The sequence below is a fragment of the Haplochromis burtoni genome, unplaced genomic scaffold, assembly GCF_018398535.1.
Source record: "Haplochromis burtoni strain Fernald_Lab_line unplaced genomic scaffold, NCSU_Asbu1 Contig_604, whole genome shotgun sequence".
Classification (NCBI taxonomy): Eukaryota; Metazoa; Chordata; class Actinopteri; order Cichliformes; family Cichlidae; genus Haplochromis; species Haplochromis burtoni.
Window position 1 is genome coordinate 80,906 of NW_024582965.1, and position 22,404 is coordinate 103,309.

Genomic DNA, 22,404 nt, shown 5'->3' on the forward strand with positions numbered 1-22,404 from the left:
GCCGTCTCTCTTGTTTGTTTTTGGCCCACTTTGCACCAGAAAGAGGAAACCAGCAGCTAAACAACAGAAACAACAATTAAAATTTATTCAATATTACTTTCTACACCAGGATCCTTTTCTACGTAGCTGACAGCTGGTAACTGTGCAGGGGTGGATCTAGCAAAGTTTAGCCAGGGGGCTATAACAGGCATTAACAGGGAAAAGGGGGCACAAAGACATACTTTTCTTTCTTATTCTCATTTAAAATGTCTAGATTTTCATAAATAATTATCTGAATCTTACACCCAAAGTTTTAATCTTATATAAAATATATAGAAGTCCATTACTGTATATAGTAACTATTAAGTCTAATATGCCCTAGTAAGCTATAGTGCTTTTTCCTTTGGGAAGGCTGTGCAGTCTGCAATTCTGTTGAAGAAAGATGTTGAATCTATTTAATTATTGTAGAAAAATAATTGATTTTTTTACACATGCATTGAATTTAAGTTGATTGCGTTGATCAAGCATCACAGGGTGGGGGGTGGTTGCCTTTTTTTTTTTTTGCTGGGAGTTGGCAGCCCTATTATTTAGGTTGCTTAATATTTCTGCTAAGTACTCTTTAAAATACTCGAATAGGGAGGATGGTGTAGGTTTGAGTAAATTAGATAGATCAGTATTGCTGAACTATGTAATATTTTGGGTGCAGTGTATTTTTTGCCTACAGGTATAACAGAATAGCTTTGGTGTTTTGTGTTTTAAAACTCGAGTGTGAACTTATACAAAATGCAGCAAGATGTATTAAAAAAACAGTTTTATTCATTAAAAAAATACATATTCATATTCATATCGGTATCTGCAAATATCCAAATTTATGATATCAGTATTAGTATCGAACATAAAAAAGTGGTATCGTGCCATCTCTAGCAATAAAGTGCTGTGAATCCATCTTACTTTAGAGAGACACAAAACCATTTAGCCCCCCACCCAAAAAAAGTGTATTTAACTTTTGTTACAATTCGCCGCATTCACTGCTCCATGTGAGCTGGGATTTCCATCCAAAAGAAAATAATTTGAACTGAAAAGACTTGATTACTAATTTTACACACTTCTACTGCAGCCTGGTGCTGTGATTTGCAGAAATATTCGGATGTAGAAGTTCCACCAGGAAGAAAAAAAGTCTAAACTGGCATGATTCTAATTATAAATTCATCTCTTTAACTTGGTGAATAATTGCTTTGCTGCTGTTTTTAAAACTATCCCCGTCATACTCCAACACTTTACTGTCACACCGCAACACATCTATTAAGAGCTGCAGTTTCATGCAAATCAATGGAAGGAAGAACACACTCCCACACGCACAGACACACTTTAAGATAAAAAGTCTTGGCTGCTGTGATTTATCAGACTACCTGCTGTTCATACTGTTGTCCAGAGCTCGCATTAGTCTCTATCACCATTTTGAGTTCTGTCAATCATCTCCCCTGCAGTGTGTGTGCATGTATGTGTGTTGGGGTATTGGGGGTGGGGGGTGAGTCCCATTACAGTATTGTGATGACAATCTGTCAAGTTAAGTCAGCCATATGACCGGGGGTGTGAAGGTTTAAAAAAAAAATCACTGCTCTCAGACAATGCAGGCGACAGCACTGGAAGAACACACCACAGCTTGAGGTGGGTAAAGGGAAGAAAGAAAAAGAACAAAATTGCTATCAAATACGATGATATATTCATCTACAGGGTTAATTATTGAAAGTTAAACATGCAGGAGGACTTTCATTTAGTCATTTTAATGAGATGAGATGAGCTGGCAATTTGGAAATTGATTTCAGTCTGACATCGCTGTCAGCACTCCCCAGACTCAGTTTGTCAAGCCCTGGTGTGTGTGTCCATTCTCACTTGTGTTTATGTAAACATCTGTATAACCAGCTTTATGGTTTAGTGTGCTTTTAATTAACAGAAAGCACGTGCTAATGCCTGACATGCAATTTGGTTTTTGCATGACATCATTGAACTATGCAAAATGTGTTTTTTTTTTTTTAAAAAAGACATGTATATTCAGATCTCCAACAGGCAGTTAAGTCTCAATTGCACTAATGCAGGTCTCAAATCTAAACTCAAATGTCCAAGTTGGGTTATAAGTATTAAACTGAGTCATAATCCAAGCTGTTCGAGTATTTTGTGGAACATTTTTCTTTCACAGCTGCTGCATGGTGCTTAAAGTACATTGCCAAAATTGAAGAAATTAGTCTCTAGCCTGACTTGGGTCTTGAGATTTTTTACTTCAAATCTTCTGTGAGCTCAAGACTTCAGGGAGTTGAGTCAAAAAGTCACATTTCAGAGCAGTCCGGAGCAGTCAAGTCTTTGATTCTACAGCTGGGAATAGACCTTAAGTTTATTAAAACCTGCAAAGAGCAGACTCCCTGTCTGTTAGACTCCTCCTAACATGCCAGGGTTCCTCAGTGTTAACAGCTGAAGGGTGGGACATCTGACTCAGTGACTGGAGTTGGGATGCATCCAGCCCCTGAAATCCCACCTTTTACAAAAAAAGACTCAGACAAACAGAAAGAAAAAGCTGTCCTGCTAATGTATGTTACAGCTTTACATTGTAGAGCCACAGACACAAAAGGGAAAGCCAGACTTGGATGAGGTGATGAAAAGCTGGATGTGGGAGGGGAAGAACTCTGCAGGGACAGCCGATGGAGACAGTGCTTTATGAGACTGAGGTGAACTTTGCCCAGCTGTGACCCCACACTGAAACCTGATGAACTGGATCAGAAAAATTATTTGCTCTCATAGCAGCCCACTACTTTATCATTTGCATAACTTGCGCTTTTTTATTTTTAATTTTTTTGCCGATTGTTGAAAAATCATCTTTATGATAATCTAACTGGGAAAGACTTGATCAAACGGAAAAACTAACTGATCAGGTCAGGTCAAAGACTACACCCACAAGTCTGCAGTTTTGATAAGTACACATTACCTTAAGGTCTTGTATAACATGCAGTAGGCAGAAACGTGGTACAATTTTAATGAAACGGGGCCGAGAACGGTGTTACCCGGTGCCGATACAGGGCAAATCCTCCCCCAGATCTCTTTCAACTTCTTTGTTGTTGATGCAGTTAAACTGTGAGTGTTTCCTTCAGCAATTTCTCCTCGCATTCCAGCAGTGCTGAATAGTTTATTGGACTGTGACAGAGAGACCTCTGTCTTCCCAGCATTTCTGTTATCGTCTGCCACGCTCTCCGTGTGAGCTTGAGCGTTTCACTTTTCTTTCTCCGTCCCTATTCCTTCAGCAGAGACGCTGCCACACAGTGAGCAGTTATGCTTTGTGTGTGTTTTGTCAAAAATCTGACACCAAAGTTACGGGTTACTATCCTATAGTGTGAAGTTTGAGAACAAGTTGCTGTGTACTGACAGTGTGCCTCTGCTGCAGTAAAATGGCCCCAAAAATAAGCTGCTAGTGCAGCTCCATTAGATGAATCCACACCTACCTCCAGCCTCTCATAACACAGATGAAATGCTTTGTTTTTTTCTACTTTACATTGTGCATGTTGGGTATAAAGTGACCTTGCTCAGAGGGCAGTTTCTGGCATGTTAATATCAAAATACAGCTCAGAGGTCACATTTAAAGACTCTTTAATCCTATCATCCAACAGGCAGCTGTCCAAAACGCTGATGCAGGAGAACATGGGCCTCTCTCGAATCCCTTCGCCTCGCTTTCTCTCTTTTTCACCCCACCATACTTCTTTTGTCTCACCTTCCTCACACAACCCACTCTCATCCTCATCTGCCTCAATTACCTCTAAAAGCTAACTTTGCATCAAATCGCTAATGACATACGGACATTTGCTATTTTTAGACAAATGCATTTCTCTCTTTTTTTTCTTACTTTACCTCTAGATTATGCTATAATATTCAACTTGTGCACTCAGTGCATTTCATGAAGCCGTGTTAAAAGCACTCGTCCTTGAACGCCCTGTATAATCTAGAAACAACAAAACAAATGTCGGGAGATAGAAGATGGAAGGAATTTTCATGTGAAGCAGTAAGGAAGCAACCGGAGCTCCAGCAGATCCACTCAAATATGATTTTGCACGACGTGGGCCAGCAGTTAGCTCGAGGCTGTTTGGAACCTCTGTATAAAATGAAAGCACTGTTTGTTCATGTGAGGTCCTCTCAATGGAATTGTGACGGGAGTGCAAATGATGGGGGACCACATTTTCCCACACATGAATTTAATGAAGAGTTGCGTCCTCCGGATTGGCAAATACCAAGAACAATATTGGAAGGAGGCGAGATGTGGCATCATATAGCAAATCCATGTTTATGTGAACAATCAAGTGACTATTGTTTTTCCACTCTTTTCATAATCTTTTTGTAAGTCTCAAAAAAGGCTGCTGGGCTTATTCTATGAGGACTCAGGTAATTATAATTTCAATTTACAATCTGAAAAAAGTAAAACATAATATTCCATAAACCTTTTTTTCTAGATTTGTAAACATCTGTCATTGTGCTCTCAAGGTTTCCAGCAGCTCTCTGACGAAATGGACAGTCAGCACGTGCCCCCATGCACAATCGCTTCAGCCTTGTCATGTGACACATGATTGTTTTTCATGTAAAAGAAAAAAAAATGTCCAAGACATTTGCAGAGGAAACATAATGTTTCTTTGAGCAGCGGGAACGCTCAGAGATTGCAATTTATCTTTGAAATGACACCTATGACAAGGTCCTGTTTATTTCTGTGGGGAAGAAATATCCATTTGGAAATGCTTTCCTTTTTTTGTCCTGCTACTTCAATAGAGAGAGGAGGGTGTTAAACAAATGGCCATTCCACTGAAGCACAGCCAACAGTGGATCAAACTACAACATTTTTACGCCCACTGCCCATCATAATGACAGGCTATATTCAGTAAGCACCGCTGAACATCAAATATTTCAGCTGAAAAAATACTTAACAAGTCATCTTTGATGACTCTCATCATATGCAAGGTTTAATTTCTTGTCATTACGTGACCTAAAGGCCACGTACGTCGATGGCACAGCAAAAAAAAAAAAAAAAAAAAGTGATGCGTAACTCTGTGATACATCTTTCTCATCTTATTCAAATTCTGAATAAGACATTTGTCAAGTTATTTCCAAATACATTTCATCTCTTGGGGTTTAAACCATTCTCTGCAATCACAGAAAATTCCCTTCGCCTCATTTTCATTTATATAGAGTTAGATCACAACAACATTCATTCTAAGGCACTTGATAATCTAAGATAAAGACCCTACACTGCTGCACAGAGAACCCCAATGTTGCAATAATCCCCTCTGAGAAAGCACCTGGCAACAAGGGGGAGGAGGAACTCCTTTTTAACAGGAAGGAAGGGCATCTGGCAGAAGCAGGCTCAGGGAAGGGTCGGCATCTGCTGCGACCGGTTGAGGAGTACGCAGGTAGAAGGAACATAAAAACACAGACAACATGGTGTGTGCTCAATAAAGTCTGAAAGGAGCAAAGAGTTTCTGCAGTATACTTTCAGGCAACATTTTCTCATCTGGATTTGTAAAATATCATCTCAAAACTCAGGTTTCCTTCTAGTTTTTTCTTTCTTAATCTTAAAATCCAGGTAGTCACACTAAGGTACAGATTGTACTTATTGACATCGACTGCCAACATCTATAAAAGTGCTTGTATGTGCAGCACTAAAGAAAACCTTGTGTCCTATAAATGAACAAAAATGCAATTATATGATCAGAATCCTTAACCTTCAGCATATGGCGGTGATATAAAAGACCACACTATTTTCTTCTTTTCAGGCTAAAGATACAACCGTTGGGTTTGCTGCTGTATCTCATCAAGTGTATTAAAGGTAATTTGGAAAAAAGAAATATGACAAAGGGAAGAACCTGAAGACTTTTATGATTTGATACCATCAACCAAGACAGGCTTGCTGAGGCTAAATATGATTCTGTGTGCTCTGGAATGTGTATAATGTTAATGCATTACTTTTGCTTAATGGTGGAATTGAGAAATAAACTCCCCAGTCTCTCTCTCTGTTCCTCCCTAACTGTCTCTCAATCTCTCTTCCTGTCTCCACATATACAGCCGTGTCTGAGCCACGACGTTATTAGCCATTAAGTTGATAGCAGTTGGATGGCAGAAAAAAAAGCTCTACAAATGCCTTGCAGGTCTCATCCAGTATTGCCGTAGGGTTTTCTTTAAAATACCCAAAAAAGCAAATATTTAATTTGCTGTTTAGATATTTTTATTTCCTTAATGTGGGTCTAGAATTTGAGCTCCTAACAATAAATTAGTGACTTACAAATATTGAGAGCCCAACACAAGTAGAGCCATTTAATCTTTTGAATGAATTTTCAGATTCAAATCAGTGATTTCAGTCCCTAACACTTCTAATGCAGGTGTATCATCCATTCTAAATTGCATGTGTATTACTGTGGACTTCTTTTAGATATTACATTTGTCGGACTATTAAGTGCCATATCTCAACTGCAATAATGACACGCTGCGGGACGTGCAGTCATTTCACAATGAAAGAATTACCGTTTTTCTCGGAACATAACTTCAGATTGGAAAGCAGGGTTGGCTGTTTTATTTTTATTTTTGCGAGAACACCAGTCAAGCAAAAATGAAACACATGTCCATAACTTAGTCATCTCTCAAAATGTTCTTCCCTGAGGCAAAAAAGTCAATGAAAAGATGAGACACTGAGTCAAAGCATTTTTCATCACAAGAACTACTGGTGGTTACATTAAAGGTATGACGTGCACAGTGCGGAGCCCGCATTTCCTCCAGCTATTTGGAGCATCTGCGTGAAAACGACAGCTCTCTTTGTTTTGTTTTTCCCGTTTTTCCCAGAAAACACTGAAAGATTCAATAAAAACCATTATTTGTAATGCCCTCAGATGGTACAGCTGTAAAATCTCACAGATTAGCAGCCCTGGGATGAAATAAAATGTTTGCAAATTCCTCATTCGGTCAAAGAAATGATTTCATAGAAGCCGTGATTGCCGATATCCTCGACATTATTCGTTGCTCGTTTTGAAAGCGGGTGATTGATTCACAGGCTTCTTGAGCTAAATTAACAAAATTAGCAGTGTTGCCACTTTGAGTTAATATCTCAATTGATTTTGCTAAACAGAATATTCTAAACAGCTCATTTATTTCGCCTTGCCTACCAATCTGCTCCATTTGTGATGAATAGATGTATCTGTCTGCACAATTTTTTTTTCTTTCAGGCTGCGCTGCAGCTCTTCCAGTAACTTTGTGTAACAGCCAAAATTACATGTTTCCTCCAGAGATATAGGGCTGGCTACCGACTGCAGTGTTGGATCTTGACTCTCACCCCGTCTTTTGGAGGATACAGTAAGCTTGATGAGACGAGGGAACTCCCAAGCCTAATCTTTCTTGAGAATTTCAGCAGCCGTTCTCGTCGGAGATTGGGACAGAACTGAGCTTCCAGCCCCCGAACATCTGCTCACTTATTGAAGAATGCCAGAGCTGTAATGGTCACCTGCCTGAGCTGTGTGTGTGTATGTGTGTGTTTAAGTGTAAATGTATGTATGTGTGTTCTCACAAAGTGTCCCCATATCCATGTCTGGAACACACACACACAGCAGATCTACTTTTTTGGCACAGCAAATATGCAAATTGAAACAAGTCTCTTTTTGTGATATCTCACAATTTGAACACATTTGAAGGAAAACAATAGTAGAAAAATAGATGGAGGGGAGGCATGCACTTTGCAGGGGGGAGGATTTGATTAAAACATTTCATTAGAATTTCTTCAACAGGATCCACTTTGTAACTTGTCTGCAAGCCAACCCTGAAACCATCCTCAAAGTAGGGAAACAGGAACTGATAAACTTTACATCTTCCCCTCCGTGCTGACTAATGAGGTTTTTGGCACTAATTAACCTAGTTATCTTCCCCGCTACAACTGTCAACAATGCCTCTCATACCAGTGCCACGGGTAAAACACAGCCTTTGTGAAATTATAATATGACTGCCAGTTGCACTCATCCGGCTGTCTTACAAACAAATAAAAAGGATCAGCTCCCATGGTGTCCTGGGAAAAAGACATCAAAGACCAAAAAATAAATAAATAAATAAATAAAAATGTCACTATCAAAGTGCTTACATGCGCAGCCATGAACACACATATTTACAGATCTACAAACATGCATTTAAAAACTTTAGACATGAAAACCCAAAACAATAATACATGAATAGCAACGCTAAGCTGCTGCGGGGAAGGTCAGTGGAAGTGTGTAGGCAGTGTGGGTGTGTGACTGAGTGCTTTTTTCCCCTGTACAAACTGTTGTGTAGGTGTTTTTCTGTGGACTCTCAAATTTACTTCTGAGACTTCTGAAGATGCTGGTGATCCAATCTAATGATGGAATGTTTTAAAAAAAAAACACCCACCATGATGCTCTCGGATACTAAAATCTGAATTAATAAGAGAAGACAACGAGCCCTAATTTCATGTTTTACATTAAACTGCTCTTTTAAACTCATTTTATCCCTGTAAAGCTATCAGACTTTGTGATTTTCTGCAGTTTTCTTTATCTTTACTAATCCTCTTTGTATGCAAATACATTCCGGTCTACTCATAGAAAAAATGGAAACTTATTTACATTTCCTATTTAAACTGGCTGGTGCTGCTATAATCATATATACTACTGTATATTCATGTATTTTTAACTCTAAAGCAACCAAGCTATTTTAGCAAATAAAATGACAGAGTGGGATGATTTATGGCCCCATTCTATTTTAAATTACTCTATTAATGGCTCTGATTATCATACCTAGGCTGCTTTCTTTATTTATGACAAATGCTCCAACGTAATAGTTGTGTTTTCCAATCATTTTACGTAAAAAGGAGTGCAACAAACAAATCATGCAAACAAAATGACATTTACTCAGCCAATCTTTTTCTGTGGCTTACGAAACATTTATTTTTCAACAATACAGAAGGACAAATACATGTTAAAACTTCTGTTTGTTTGATTGAATTGTGTATTACAGCACACTAGTATCATTTCAAGACCAAAATAGAGACAAAATTGTGACCCTGTGATACTTTAATCATCAACAAAACACAACAGCATCATAGACAGGCTCATGTTTAATCTTACTTACTTCCATGCCTCTTTTATGTAGATTCATGACACTCAGGAAACATTTTCATGATTAAAATTTATAATATATATGATAATAAAAACAATATAGCAGAAGAATAAGAGTATATAGTTTAATATACAGCTGGTTTCATAAATGAGGTGACAAAAAAGTACAATATATCCTATAAATGTTGATAATTATTTGTTGTTTTTGATATGGATAGATCCTCGAACTGAAGATTAAACATATTACGAGCATGTTTAAGCAGAAATATTTACTTATTTTGGAATGGTGCTACTAGAGTAAGCAATTTATATATTTTAAAAAACAGATCATGTAACCGTGCAAGTCATGGATCTGTGACACACAAAAAATCAGGTGAATTTATTCAAATCAAATCTCGCTAAACAGCAATTGTAACAACATGTCTAAAACTCAGCAAACATTAAGATGATTTTATTTGAAAGACAATGTTTTTTGTTTGTTTGGTTGGTATCTCCTACCTCTACGAGGGTCTGGCGCAACTAGACCCCAAAAACAATGCATTAGAGTTAAGTATGGCGAAGGCAATATACTGTGTACTAATGATGCATTTGCTCAGTGTGGATGCTACTGTTATACAGCAAAAACAAAAACTCTTTGTTCTCCATGTGAAATGAATGCAGCTGTGCAACAGTGGAGCCAGGCAGCATATAACCCAATAACCCAGCCCGTGTTATTGTCACAAATGCACGGTGGGACTTTACAGTGAAACAGTGTGTAGTTCTGTTTAACAGGCATAGGCATGTGCCACATAAGACTCTATGTCTTTGTATTAAAAAAAATCCAATTTAATCTTTCTGTGACTATTTACAAAATGAGACAGTAGCTGATTAAGGCGGAGAGACTCGACAGCAGACATCTTCTAGGCCAACATGGAAATAGATCAGTCCGACAAATCCTTCTCCTCGCAAACGCAGGACGGAAAATTTGGCTGGAGGAAGCAATAAACTGATAACAAAAAACAGCACCCCCCCAGCACCATTCATTTACTACAGCGACAATTCATTATGAAAGATGAATAGCGGCGCGCCCAGTCAGCTCACACACTGACATCAACATTTCACATCATTATGCAAAGAAAGTTAGCTCGCAACACTTCAAGCTCCTCCAAATCAATCCACAGCAAACTTTGATTTCCGAGTGTTGACTATCAATATAATTATGTTAGCACAGGCAGAAAAAATTCTGAGTGTTTCTCCGGCAGCGCACAGTATCTGCATACGTCTTTTCCTTGCGGTGGCTGTCTGTGGAGGCAACGTGAGATCAATCGTTTAGCTCAATCGATGGCGTGTGAAGCAGGTTGGAGGTTTTAACGAGTAAAACTCTGTGAGGATTAATCCGCGAGAATATTGTAAATCATTATAAGGTGCCGTGCGTAAAAGTTCAGCTGAAAGCAAACAGGGGGAAAGCTGTCTTAATGATTGCTCCTCAGACTGTAAACTTCTCACTTTCTAGCATTTATATGGCTGCATATCACTGAGTGGCCAAGAACATACAGAGAGGAAGCTTCTATAAATCACCGGAGAACACAAATAGGCCTCTTCTGCTGGTGGCCTTGTACACACAGACACAAAGGTTGCTCTTAAATTAAAGGCACACATTCCTCCCTCACTATTTACTCTGGGCTCTTTTTTCTTCTGGTATTCTGCTGCAACTCTGGCTCTGTGAATATCTGTAAATGGAAATACATGTTTCACTGCACGATTCTTCCACTACTGATCAGGTAAGCTAGTTAAAATTTGAAAAGCAACCCCCCTCATGTGTCATCCAGTCACATGCTCAGCCACCTCTGTCAGTGCATATTTATGGGCAGGGTGACAGCGTGACACCTGCCTGTTTTAATGACAGGAAGTCTGTCCTTGATCTGTAAAGAATTATGTGCAATATGGTACAATTTTGCTCTCAAAGCAGCCCTGTGTCCATCCGTTTGTGCGCCTCTACAGAATACGCTCAGACTCAACATTCAATTACCAGTTGCCTCAGAGAGAGATTTTTGGCTTAATGCCCCCGTCGGTCTTAATCTGAGAGATTCTACTTTAGCGCCAAAGTCAGCCTCAAATCCCTCAATGAAACTTTTTGATTTTCTCCTCTTTAGCTTTTCTCTCATCTTCTCATCTCTCCCACTTTTCCCTCTTCTCCTTGCAGCGGCTCTTCTCTGTCTGAAGTGAAACTTTGTCAGTTTGCTCATTATCATAAATTAATGGGCTGAAGATGTTGAGCAGATCCCGGCAAAACTCGACCCTCGAAATACCACCTAAACCAAGAAGGGGTGATCTTCTTGTTTTTCTTCTTCTTCTCGTTTCTTCTTTAGCTTATGACTTTACTTCCTTATGTCATTGTGTCATCATGCCAACTGTAATTTGCCCCCTAAAAATAACAATTATGATCAATTACAGGGTTTCTTAAGCTGAACACTTGGTACCACCCTCTAAACCTCATCCACCGATCCTCCTGAAGTCAGCAACAGAAAACTACTTTACGTTGCATTAACTTAATGTTCTGCGCAGAGCTTTTCTCGTCCTTTTTCCTGTGCTTTCTGCTCTTTTTTTCCCCACTTCCTCCCACCACATCCGCCCTTCTTCAGCCATCACACCTTCAAATGAAGCTGCCTCCTGCCCACCACTAAACTGTAAGAACAAGGAGCCCTCTCAGGCATGTAGTGCCTCCTGTTAGCCTCAGTCTAAAAAGCCTATAGCTGGTTTCCTGCTCAGTCACAGTTGCCCTGTAAAAGTTCTGTTCAAGCTCGATTTGTTTCCTCTCAAGTACACGTCAATCACAGACAGATGGTCCTGTCATCGTCACTCTGACGGACAAGCAAACAGACACGAACACAGAAAATTAGACTTACACGCCATATACAGCCTCGATTGGCATCTCAGCAGTGAAGTAGAGAAAAAAAAGAATCAGACAAGGTTTTGAGCTCCTTCCGTTTTTGTTGCTCAGATGACCGATGCAAGGAGAGAAATCTCTCTTTTCATAGGAGGAGACAGTGTGCCTTTCAGGCCTGGACACGGTTGAGTTCACCAGTCTCCCAGGATAGATGAGGACACTGCTGAACAGTGGCCCTGTTGTGGCCCTATAAACAGTCTGAGGCTTTGGCACTTGTGCCTAACACTGGCAAGTGGCAATGAGAATTACAGCAGTGATTCACTGACTTTTTTTTTCCTACCGTGAAGCTTTGCAACAAAACCAACCTTCCTGCCACTGCAGTTGGGGGTTTTCACATGAAGTTACATTTAAAATACTGCAAATAGCACCTATGCCAGCATGCCCTCGGGCCACTATGATAGCATTTTAAATGTTATTTGTTTTCTTGGAGGGTATTTGGCTCATTATCGCAGCCTCCACTGATCCCATAAGGCTGCCTTTGACTCATGTGCCTTTTTTGAGGGTGAGGCTTGAGGGTGCGATGTATAATTATGAAATCAGTGGGACTATTTTTTTTTTCACTCTTCCAGCCTGAGAGCAGAGCTGGGAGCTTGGCGAGCAGTACTCTGTCCACACATCAGTGTAAGAGATCTGATCCTCCACAGGAGCGAATGCCAATACACCCCTGAGGAATATAGATTAGAAATGTTTGTTGTTAAGGCAGATAAAGAGTGGCAGTGTGGGTGAAGGAGGGGTAGGTGGGGGGGGGGGGGGGGGGGGGGGGGGGAGGAGACAGGCAATGAGAAAGGAGGAGGAGGAGATGAGTCTGATTGTGCTCATGTATAAACTGACAAGGCATGAAAAGCAATATTGTGTATGCTCTCCTGAAAGTGCCAGCAGATACAGTTCGGGAGTTTGTGTGCATGTATGCAGGGGTGAGACTGTGTGTATGCGTCTGTGCGTGAGAGTTTCACATTGTACTGTGGTCAAGCAACAAAGAAATTCACTGATGTCACAGTCACAGCAGATGCAAAGAGCTATTCGGGCCAAACACGGTGCTGAGGGTGAACATCCACAGGTAGCGTGGGGTTTTTCTTTTACTTTATACTCGCACAAATTCGACAAATTAAGCTAAATTGCAAGAACTCACCGCAGTTTAGGACGACAGAGAAAGTTTAACTCAGTGTGTCCCATGCTCTCGCCGAATCCCGGTGGCTCTCAGCTGCCCAGATTGTGGAGAAACTCATTTCACAGTTTGTCAGGGTTCAACTGCAACTCCACCGAGGGAAAAAAACACCACTCAAAAAAAAGAAAAGAAAAAAAAGCAAGAAAAAAAAAAGAAAAACACTCCGAGAAAAAAAAAGAGGTAAAGCTGCTCCGGACAAATCCGACGGTCGGTTCTACACCAGTGAGAAACTTTGAGAAAAGCAGTCGGGGGTGCGCTTGGGGTTGACAACCGGCTTATCCCACAGTTAATTCAACGTTCCTGGAAGCAGAGGCTCTGACCTTTCTGGGGATAATGACTTTACAAAATGAAATCATCCAGCAGGAGATGTAGTCAATCGGAGAAACGAGCAGGAGGAGGAGGAGGAGAAAGACTCCAGGAGCGCAGAGGAGCTAACGTTCAGGAGATTAAAAGCTGTCTTAGCGCAGTTACCAGAAAGCGGCGGGGTCCAGCCTCGGACAGATGCGACGGAATGCGGCTACCTGCCACCCCACGAAGATTGTTAAATATCCCGTTGTGAATTCCGCCCCGGCACCGTTTTTCTTTTTTCTTTTTTTTCTTTTTTTGTTCCACCTACTTGACCCGCCTACTCCGCAGCGCTGTGTGGAGGAGCGCAGATCCTGTGGAAACTGAAGGTATAGGCGCTCAGCAGATAACAGGCATGGGCGCTTCGGCTCTCCCCTGTGCCCCTCTCTCACTTAGTCACATGTTTAAGACACAAGTAGCCCTCTGTAATAGCTGCCAAAGGAGGGTAGACTAAGGTAGCCGACGTGGCGAGAATAATAATGCGTGACTTTCTCCCCCCGCTCACTTCAGATGAAAAGCCCTTTTCGCAAAATGCTCGAAATGGCATTCCTGCCATTAACTTTATGCCCCAATATACTTGTTTTAATGCTGCAGCTATTTCTAAAGATACGAGCATCGGAAGTCATTGAATATCCCTCATAACTGCTTGGCTGCAAACTCCAGAAAAAAGCCCCTCTAGAGAGGACGTCAGTGTTTAAGTCCTTATGTGTCTGAGCTGTCACATTAGTTAGAGGAGGAGAAGGTGTTGAGCATAATGCCTAATCCTCTTTGGTTTTGTCTTGTGGAGCATGCCTATGCATGAACCATGAGTCATTAAATGGCACTGCAAAGGCGGCTCTGCTTCAAAATAAAATAAAATAAAAATAAAAATCACCATGCAGCAGAGATACAGCAACTGAGTGAATGAATAGATGCTGGCATTTTCATAATGACTGTGACAGCACACATTATAGCAACAGGGATCAACGCTGTTCAACTGTATGCTGCCTGGGCACCTGATTTCATTTCAGATTGCATTGATCAAAAGCGGCGCCAGAGCGTGCAGGATGTGAATTGGTCAGGGAGGCGGATTCCGTTTCCTTTTTATTGGCTCTTACTACTTTGCAGAAATAATTAACATGCAGGCTGGTGGGAAAGCGTGCGCACTGTGCCCGAATTACATCTGAAATGCAATTTGAATCCTCTCAGAGACCAGCCCATAATTCCTAAAACATCAAGAACAAAAAAAAGTGAATGCTAAATACTTCACTGCAGAGATTTCATATTGCATGCACTGATAAACGCTGATGATGAGACTGCAACATATACAATTCTGTGTGTGTCTCTGTGTGTGTGTTTGTGTGTGTGTTGGGGGAGCGGGGGGTGCCCGGGCCGTTCCTCATCTCATAATTCTGTCGGCACCCGAATCTACCCAGAAACAGCAGAAATTAATCCGTGGGAGCAATCGGGATGTGGAATTCTGTGGGCACAGTAGCCTCGGTGTGGTGCTAATTAACCCAGTTTCCCCGTGCGTTCCAGCCTCCTTTTAGTATGCCGTACCGTACTGGAGCTGTCCGTGGTTCTGAAGTTGATTTATGTCGCGTCCCAGCAGAGATTTGTGGCAGATTCAGCGTGACACAGACTCTGATTTTTTTTATATCCCCAACTGTCAATTCCGATCAGACCGGTGCTGCAAAATGTGACAACTTGTTAGAAAAATGCGTCTAATATAAGCATTTCCTTAAGTGCGTGCATCCATCTGTATGCTGCAAGTACAAAGATGACAGCGTTGTCCCACTATCCAGGCTCATTTGTCATTCATATTAAAGGCCTCTGGCTGCGTAGTTGTTACTGGTGATAAGCTTGTGGGTGGGGTGCTGACCTTGGGCAGAATAACCACGATCTTTTGAGCTCCTGGGATCGTGGAGGTTAAACTTTCTGATCAGCTAAAAACTTTCAATGCTTGGTTGGGTAAACAAGTAGTTCCCGAAGGAAGGCAGACACCGTTTGCACTTTCAGTCAATTATTACATTATACAGCTGCACCAAACAAACAAACAAAAAACAATGGATGCAATATATTTACTGCCCACAACTGTTTATTTATTTACCAACCAAGACTCTGATAATCCTGATTTGTCTTCTGACAAATCTCGTATGATGGGCAAGTCCATCTGGTCAAACTAAAACACAAAGTAAAGGAAAAAGAAAAGGAAATCTTTGTAAAAGCTGGCAGTTTAACGTTGTATGGCCTTCAGCTTAACTCAAAAGAATGCCGAAGAATGCAAGAAACAGTAGGGTTATGTGTTAGACTATGTGAAAAGGTTGGACAAGGGAATGAAGGGAAAATTATAAAGAAATATTTATAAATATGCAGATGATGCTGTTTAACTAACAAGACAGTTAAAAGAAAGGCCAATGGCAGCTCACTTGGCAGAGAAGCCAGTGTGCATATGTGAAGGTTGTGCCTATTGTGTAAAATGTTTGAAAACCACTGGGATAGACAGTATATAAAAGTTCAAATGTTTTGTTGTGTACTGAAGTCAATATTGTTGCATACACCATGACGTCACTCACTCATTTCTAGACTTAAAGACTCAGCCAGAGGCGATCTTCAATTTTATACTACCCATTTTATGGGAGATAGCTGTAATTCAGTAGTGCAGCTCACAAGGTTGTCCTCGATGAAAAGGTAAAGCTAAATGGCTAAAATAATTGCAAATGAATTTCCCTTATCATTTTTAGTGTTCGCAGAAACTGTATCAACATGTCCAAAATAAAGCAGTGGGCTACATGCTCTACTTGGAGGATAGAAACAAAATATCGATCCTATCGCACTAGTATCGATCCAATGCCAATACCAGTGCTGGTATCAATAGTATCAGTATTTAGATTGGTGCATTCATCTCTAATGCATGCCGACTGGTCAACTGAAGATTTAAGACAGAGCACACTCCCTTGGTGGCATCTGTTTTCAAATAATCACACACTAGATGCATATATAAACCACCGTGACAACGTGCATGTGCGTATGAGAAGCAGATGATTGCAGTGGTCAAAGGTGACTGCTACCAGGAGGCTGATGCTCAAAATTCTCTGCTTCTGCTCACTCACCAGTGCTGAAACACAAACCACGTCCACATTTCACTGGATTAGTCATTTTGTATCTGTGAGTGTTAAATGCAAAACATATTCACTGATTTTTGGATGTTTAAACACTCTCACTAGAAACATGTTTCTTCCTGCAAATGGCTCCTACTGGAAACAAAGCCCCTTCCTTTTCACTGTTCCTGGCTATGACCCACCAAGTACTATAATTCTATTAATTTCGCTATCAAGCATTAATGACTTCCATTACCATATTAATGAGCGATGTTCATGAAATGGATCTCCATCATGGCTGGTGGAACTGGAACAACCCAGTGGATTTGCTGCTCCAGTGTCTGTGATGAGCAAGACTGTGTAACTAATTTACACCTTAAGCACAATCTCATTAGAGGACCTGGAGGTGTCTGGAGAGCGTCACATTTCATCCGAGCTCCACTGCTGTCTGGATGATGTCCCTCTAGCAGGAAGAGGAGTGTGATATTTGGCCTTTTTCGCTGTCATTCTTCATCTTCTAATGCCAGCGATCGCTTCAGAAAAGGGGTTCACATCCATGTCAGTGCTTAGTCATTCCTGAATCAGAGATGTAACCTTTAAATTTGCGTGAACGCTTGTTTGATTTTACATCTTTTGTCAATAGGGACTTCAATACACAACAGGAAGGGTTGTTTTTTCTTTCTTTTTGTTTTAGTGGATCTTAGTGTAGCAGACACGCTGACTGTCAGGCTCCTGTCAGGCTCCTGCAAACTCTTAAGGTAATTTCTCCACAGTCACACACAAGTCGAATCCTCGCTTGTAATTTGACCTTAGCAGTCTCCAATATCCCTCAGGCAGCCATGGAGGACAGTTGATTCAGATAACTCCATTCCACTGGGTCTGTGAAATGAATTTAGGCCTGTTCAACTAAGGGCCCATTCATTTTGGCTCCATTTCACCGTCTATCATCTCCCCCAGAATACCACCAGAGCAGCAGTTATCTATTCTATATTTAAAACAGCTAGGATTATTTGGTGCAGGGGGGATGAATATACCTCATGCTTCATACAGATTACCCCAAGCTATCTTGTGTTACCTTCTATCTATTGCTGCACTACAGATTTGGTATTAGAATATAAGCCAGTGGCAGCAGTATCATACCCTGTTTATTATGGTATGTGCTTATCTTTGCATACCCAGGACAAAAGGTTCGTGAACAGAAAGAACTTTTAAAACGGCTCAGAGAGAATATTTAACATTTCTTCTCTCCGCAAAAGGAAAACTGCTGCTTTTCCCCTTGACTTTTTAAGGAGGTAAGTTGGAATCATTGTTGTTTAGCTTTTAGTGCGCGACAATGAAATCTCTCTTTCTATTGGACTTATTGTGCAATTAGCAACACTCTGTGTAGTGGCCGGCATAGGGGTTAATGCTGACCCCTGTGAGGAGAGAAATTAACCTGACACCAGAGGTAGTATAATAAAGGTGAGATAACCTTGTGAACAGTAACACTCTGATAGTGATCTGTGTTCGCATTGGAGATATTTATCACTGTACGACAGCGGCAGTGCTCAACTGTGTGGCTGCTAATTCATTTGGATTTTGGGATTGATAAAGCTGTGGACTAAGGTAAGCTGCTTTCTCTGTCCTTTAGTGAACACAGATCACATTCATAATCTCATACAGATAATGCTCTTTTCTGACAGCCACCTTACTAGAAACACTGGAGACTTTAGTAAAGACAAATTGCAAATGAAATGTAAATTGTATTTCCGTTCACTGTTAATGACGTAAACTTGAAAAGTTGTATGAAAAAAAAAACCTCTACAAGGTCAAAAAACAAAAAACAAACCAACCCACACTCAGAGTGCCCTTAGGTTAGCTAAAAACTGAACCACTACCCCTGCTAAGCTAATCATTAGCCAGCAAAGCAGAGCTGTAATAAACATTTGACAAAGAACTCCCACTGCTTCTCTTTGATTTTGCTGTAATGTTTTCTTTTCTAATAAACTTAATAAAAAGGGTGAAATATTAAAAGACTCAAAAATAATCATCATGATCCGCAGCACAGCTAAATCCATCTGTGTAGTCATATTTATTCTTAGCAATACAGAGATTTCAAGAAAGAAAGCTGGAAAAATTGAGAGATATGGATAGATCAGTGTGCCTTTATACCAGGACTAGGCTGTGCCGTGGAGGATATCACCGAAACCCAATGAACAGATAGCTTGAAGATTTATCTGAAATGATATAGTGCTGTGAATGAGAAAGCTATGGCTTCTCCATTACCCATCCATCACCTATGATGTATTGCAGATAAACTACTAGGCAGCAACAAGCTTTTGCTGAGAGGCTGACCTCATTGATGAAAGCGAAAAACTCCCCCATGACCATCGCGGAGTACACAGCCCCCTCTTTTCAATACAACAGTCAGAGCTTGTCTCTGTACAAGGGAATTCATATCAACGCTATTACTTGTTGGGGGTTGGTGTGTGTGTACTGACAGAACTGAACAAACTCACAATTTGTCTCCGCACTTGGGATGGAAAGGCCCATGCCTCTACATCAGTGCTTGAAGGTTAAGTCAAAAGGCTGTTCTCGCTCTACAGCGCTGAGGTGAATCTTCGCTAGAGCGTCTGGTTTTATTTCACACAGGCTCATGTAAACAGACTGCAGCTGAGCCCGTATTTTGAGTTAAGTGAAAATAAACGATGAGCACGAGGTCTTGTAAAATCTTTTGACATATTTCGAGGACTTAAAAATCCAGGAATCAGTGGCACCAATGAAGCGATGCATTGTCAAGCCGAGTCGGTGGGTGAAAAGGGCTTTTCCAAGAGGTGGCTCGTCTTTTGAAATAGAACGCACTGGAAAACATGACTCTCAGCAAAAACTTTGCTTAATGTCCCAGCAATAGCGGATCCCTCTGAAGTACCGATGCCCCAATTACGTTTTTAACTCACACTGCCATAATACAGTGCGTGCTGAAGGAGGCAGACCTAATATTTACATTTCCCTTTATACTGTAGGACAGCAGCATGGTGTCTGCACTCCAAGATTCCCACATTAAAATGTTTAAATATTTGCATTTTCTAATCAAAGTGTCCTGTGACAGGGGGCGTGGCATCAGTCTGAATTTGTTGTAGCTGCTTCAGGATTTGCTCATTCTCATCTTGCTTATCATCATTAATTATCATTTGTTAGAATTTTAGGCACCTGTGTGGAAGATGTCCCTTCTTTGGAGCTTTATTTGTTATTATTTCAGCCTTTATTGGTTTTAGACAAGGGCAGTAGAGAGCAGGAGGGAATGACACAAAGGAAATGGGCCAAGGCAGATTTGAACTCGGGCCCTACAGCCTTTGGGCACATGGATTGCCTGCTCAGCCAAGTGAACTGTAGTGGCATCCCAGAAAGTGTCATTTGATCAACACTAATTTTGCTCTTCTGTGGTAGGTGATCGCATAGATTCCACATAGATTACTCTGAGCTGTAAGTGACCCTTACCTTAAGTCTTAGTGATATAGAATAGAATACAATAGAATAGATTATGTGATTTTTGGCCTTTGAAAATTTCACTTGCTGATCAAAAAGCTCCTATTTGTTTTTCTTCCAAACTACAGAGACAGTTTTATAGTTTTCATTTGTGGCTGCTGTTGTGTCATCCAATGATTTTGTTTCCATTAGTTGCCTTAAGTTGCAATCAACACCTTATTTATTGGCTTAAATGATCTGATCTTGAAATTATAGGTGTGAGGTTGAAATTGGGGCATGTTTGGCACTGTGTTGCAGGCTAGGTAACAAAAGGATTTGATATATTCTCTATGTACTATTTTCAAATAAACATAGGGTGTAAATGGTTTCCTGGGAAATAATATTTCCTAGATTAGGTTATTAAATCCATTGTTGAAGTTATGAATCAAATGTTAATTGTACTTTATTTTTTTCTCTTTAATATCTGCCTGTCATAACTAAAGCTTTTTCCCTTTCCTTTGAAATAGATGACACAGTGTGTTTATTTCAAAATTTGCTTTATATGCCCTGGGTATTGTATCCCCACTCTGTACACCAGTTGTCTGACTAAATAATTATTCCCTAGGGTTGTGTGCCTCCAACAAATCCTTGGGTTGCAGTCTGCATCCATGTCAGCACAGGCAACCCTAAAGAAAACTTTGATTTTCAAGAGAATTTGATCTCTTGGCATCAGAGATTAATCTCACCAATTCGGTATTCAATCAAATGTAAAATATTAAAACAGACACAGATTCTTCTTTCTGTGGAGAGTAATGATGTCACAGTGAAGTCAGCCACTGACATTATATAGAATGTTATCAGATCATTGTTTTATCCTATTAGATATTTGTTTGAAATCTTGTCATCTAGAGCTTCTTATCCTTGGGGGAGAAAAACAGCTTTCTGGAGGTCACAGTGACTTTAAATTTCAACCATCAAATTTTAATAGGTTCTTCTTCTAAGTGAACTATGCCAGATTTTAGGAAATTTGCTCACAGAGATCGCTTTTATAAGAATGGGATGGAAGCAAGGTCTGCAAGTGACAGTTAGGTCCAAGTGGTCCTGTTCTTTTCCCCAGTTGTTGTTTATAATAAATATATAATAAATAAATAATAAATAAATAAAACACAATCAACAGCAGAACTGCAGATTCCAGATTGCATTTACAAAAAAAGTTCAATCCCTCTTTTTATTATCCACAAAGACTGTTTACTTGCAGGTGCCTGAATTGGTTGATACTGTCAGGGTTCCTGGGTCGGTGACCCAGTATTTTCAGTTCACGTTCACTGTTTATCTACTGCCTGTTCCACTTCCTGTTTTATTGTGTTAGCCTTGGTCTGTGTGCATTATGTTCAGTCCTCTTCCCATTAGTTCATTATGTTCAGCTGTGTATTCACTGGTCTCTCATTATCATTATCACCAGTCTGTGTATTTAAGCCCTCTGTTTCTACCCATTCACTGTCGTGTCATTGATGATGTCGTTCGATTCAGTTCAGTCAGCCATTCATTCATTCATTCATTCATTCATTCAGTCAGTCGTCCAGCCAGCCGTTTTCTACCTCTGTTCTGTTCATCCACCCCTTATAATAAACCTTCACCAGTCTTCACCTACCTGCGAGTCCTGCGTTTGGGTTCCTTCCTCCTCGCCTCCACACAACGCCTGACAGATACAACCACAATTCCAAAAAACGGGGATGCTGTGTAAAATAATTAAACCAGAATGCAATGAACTGGAAATGTCATAAAATAATGTTTTATTCACAACTGAACATAGAAAACACATCAAATATTAAAAGGGAAAAAATCTACCTTTAGTTTATATAAAAAATGTAAAGTCACTTTAAATTTGATTGCAGGAAAACAAAAAAAGTTGTGATAGAACCATATTTACAACTGTGACATTCCCCCAACATTTTATGACCAGCCAGTAAACTTCTGGAGACTTCTAGAGTGGCACTTGTTGGACTACCTTATTTACATCTTACATCTCATGGCCTGTAACACTGAGGGCCATGTGAGCACTGCAATATCAGATTCCTGTGTATGATCTGTATATATGGTTTTTGACAGTAAAGCTGACTTTGACTTTGACTTTGAAAGGTCTGAACTGCAAGAGGGTGTCTGATCTGTGTAGCTGTATTTTTCCATACTTCCTTCTTTCCTAGTTTTTTTATTTGTTTTTTTTTTCTTTTCTCATCAGTTGGTTTTGTTTCATTATTTTGTGGGTTTTTTAGTAAAGTTTTTGGCCACTTGGTGTCTAAACACCATGGTTAGTACAGGTTGCTTTTCCATGCTGAC

The 22,404-nt window shown here is 40.3% G+C and overlaps 1 protein-coding gene across 2 annotated transcripts in view; it reads right to left on the reverse strand.

The window, feature by feature from the left end:
* LOC102294747 (BMP/retinoic acid-inducible neural-specific protein 3) overlaps nucleotides 1-14,135 on the reverse strand; it is a 59,478-nt gene extending 45,343 nt beyond the window's left edge. The window contains exon 1 of one of the 2 annotated variants that reach the window (XM_005948752.2): nucleotides 13,163-14,135. The gene's annotated coding sequence lies outside the window, so the exon portion shown is untranslated. Of the gene's footprint in view, nucleotides 1-11,992; nucleotides 12,698-13,162 lie in introns of those variants that run through there. The other variant, XM_042214723.1, reaches the window with a different exon arrangement.
* Between the last annotated feature and the right edge of the window lie 8,269 nt (nucleotides 14,136-22,404).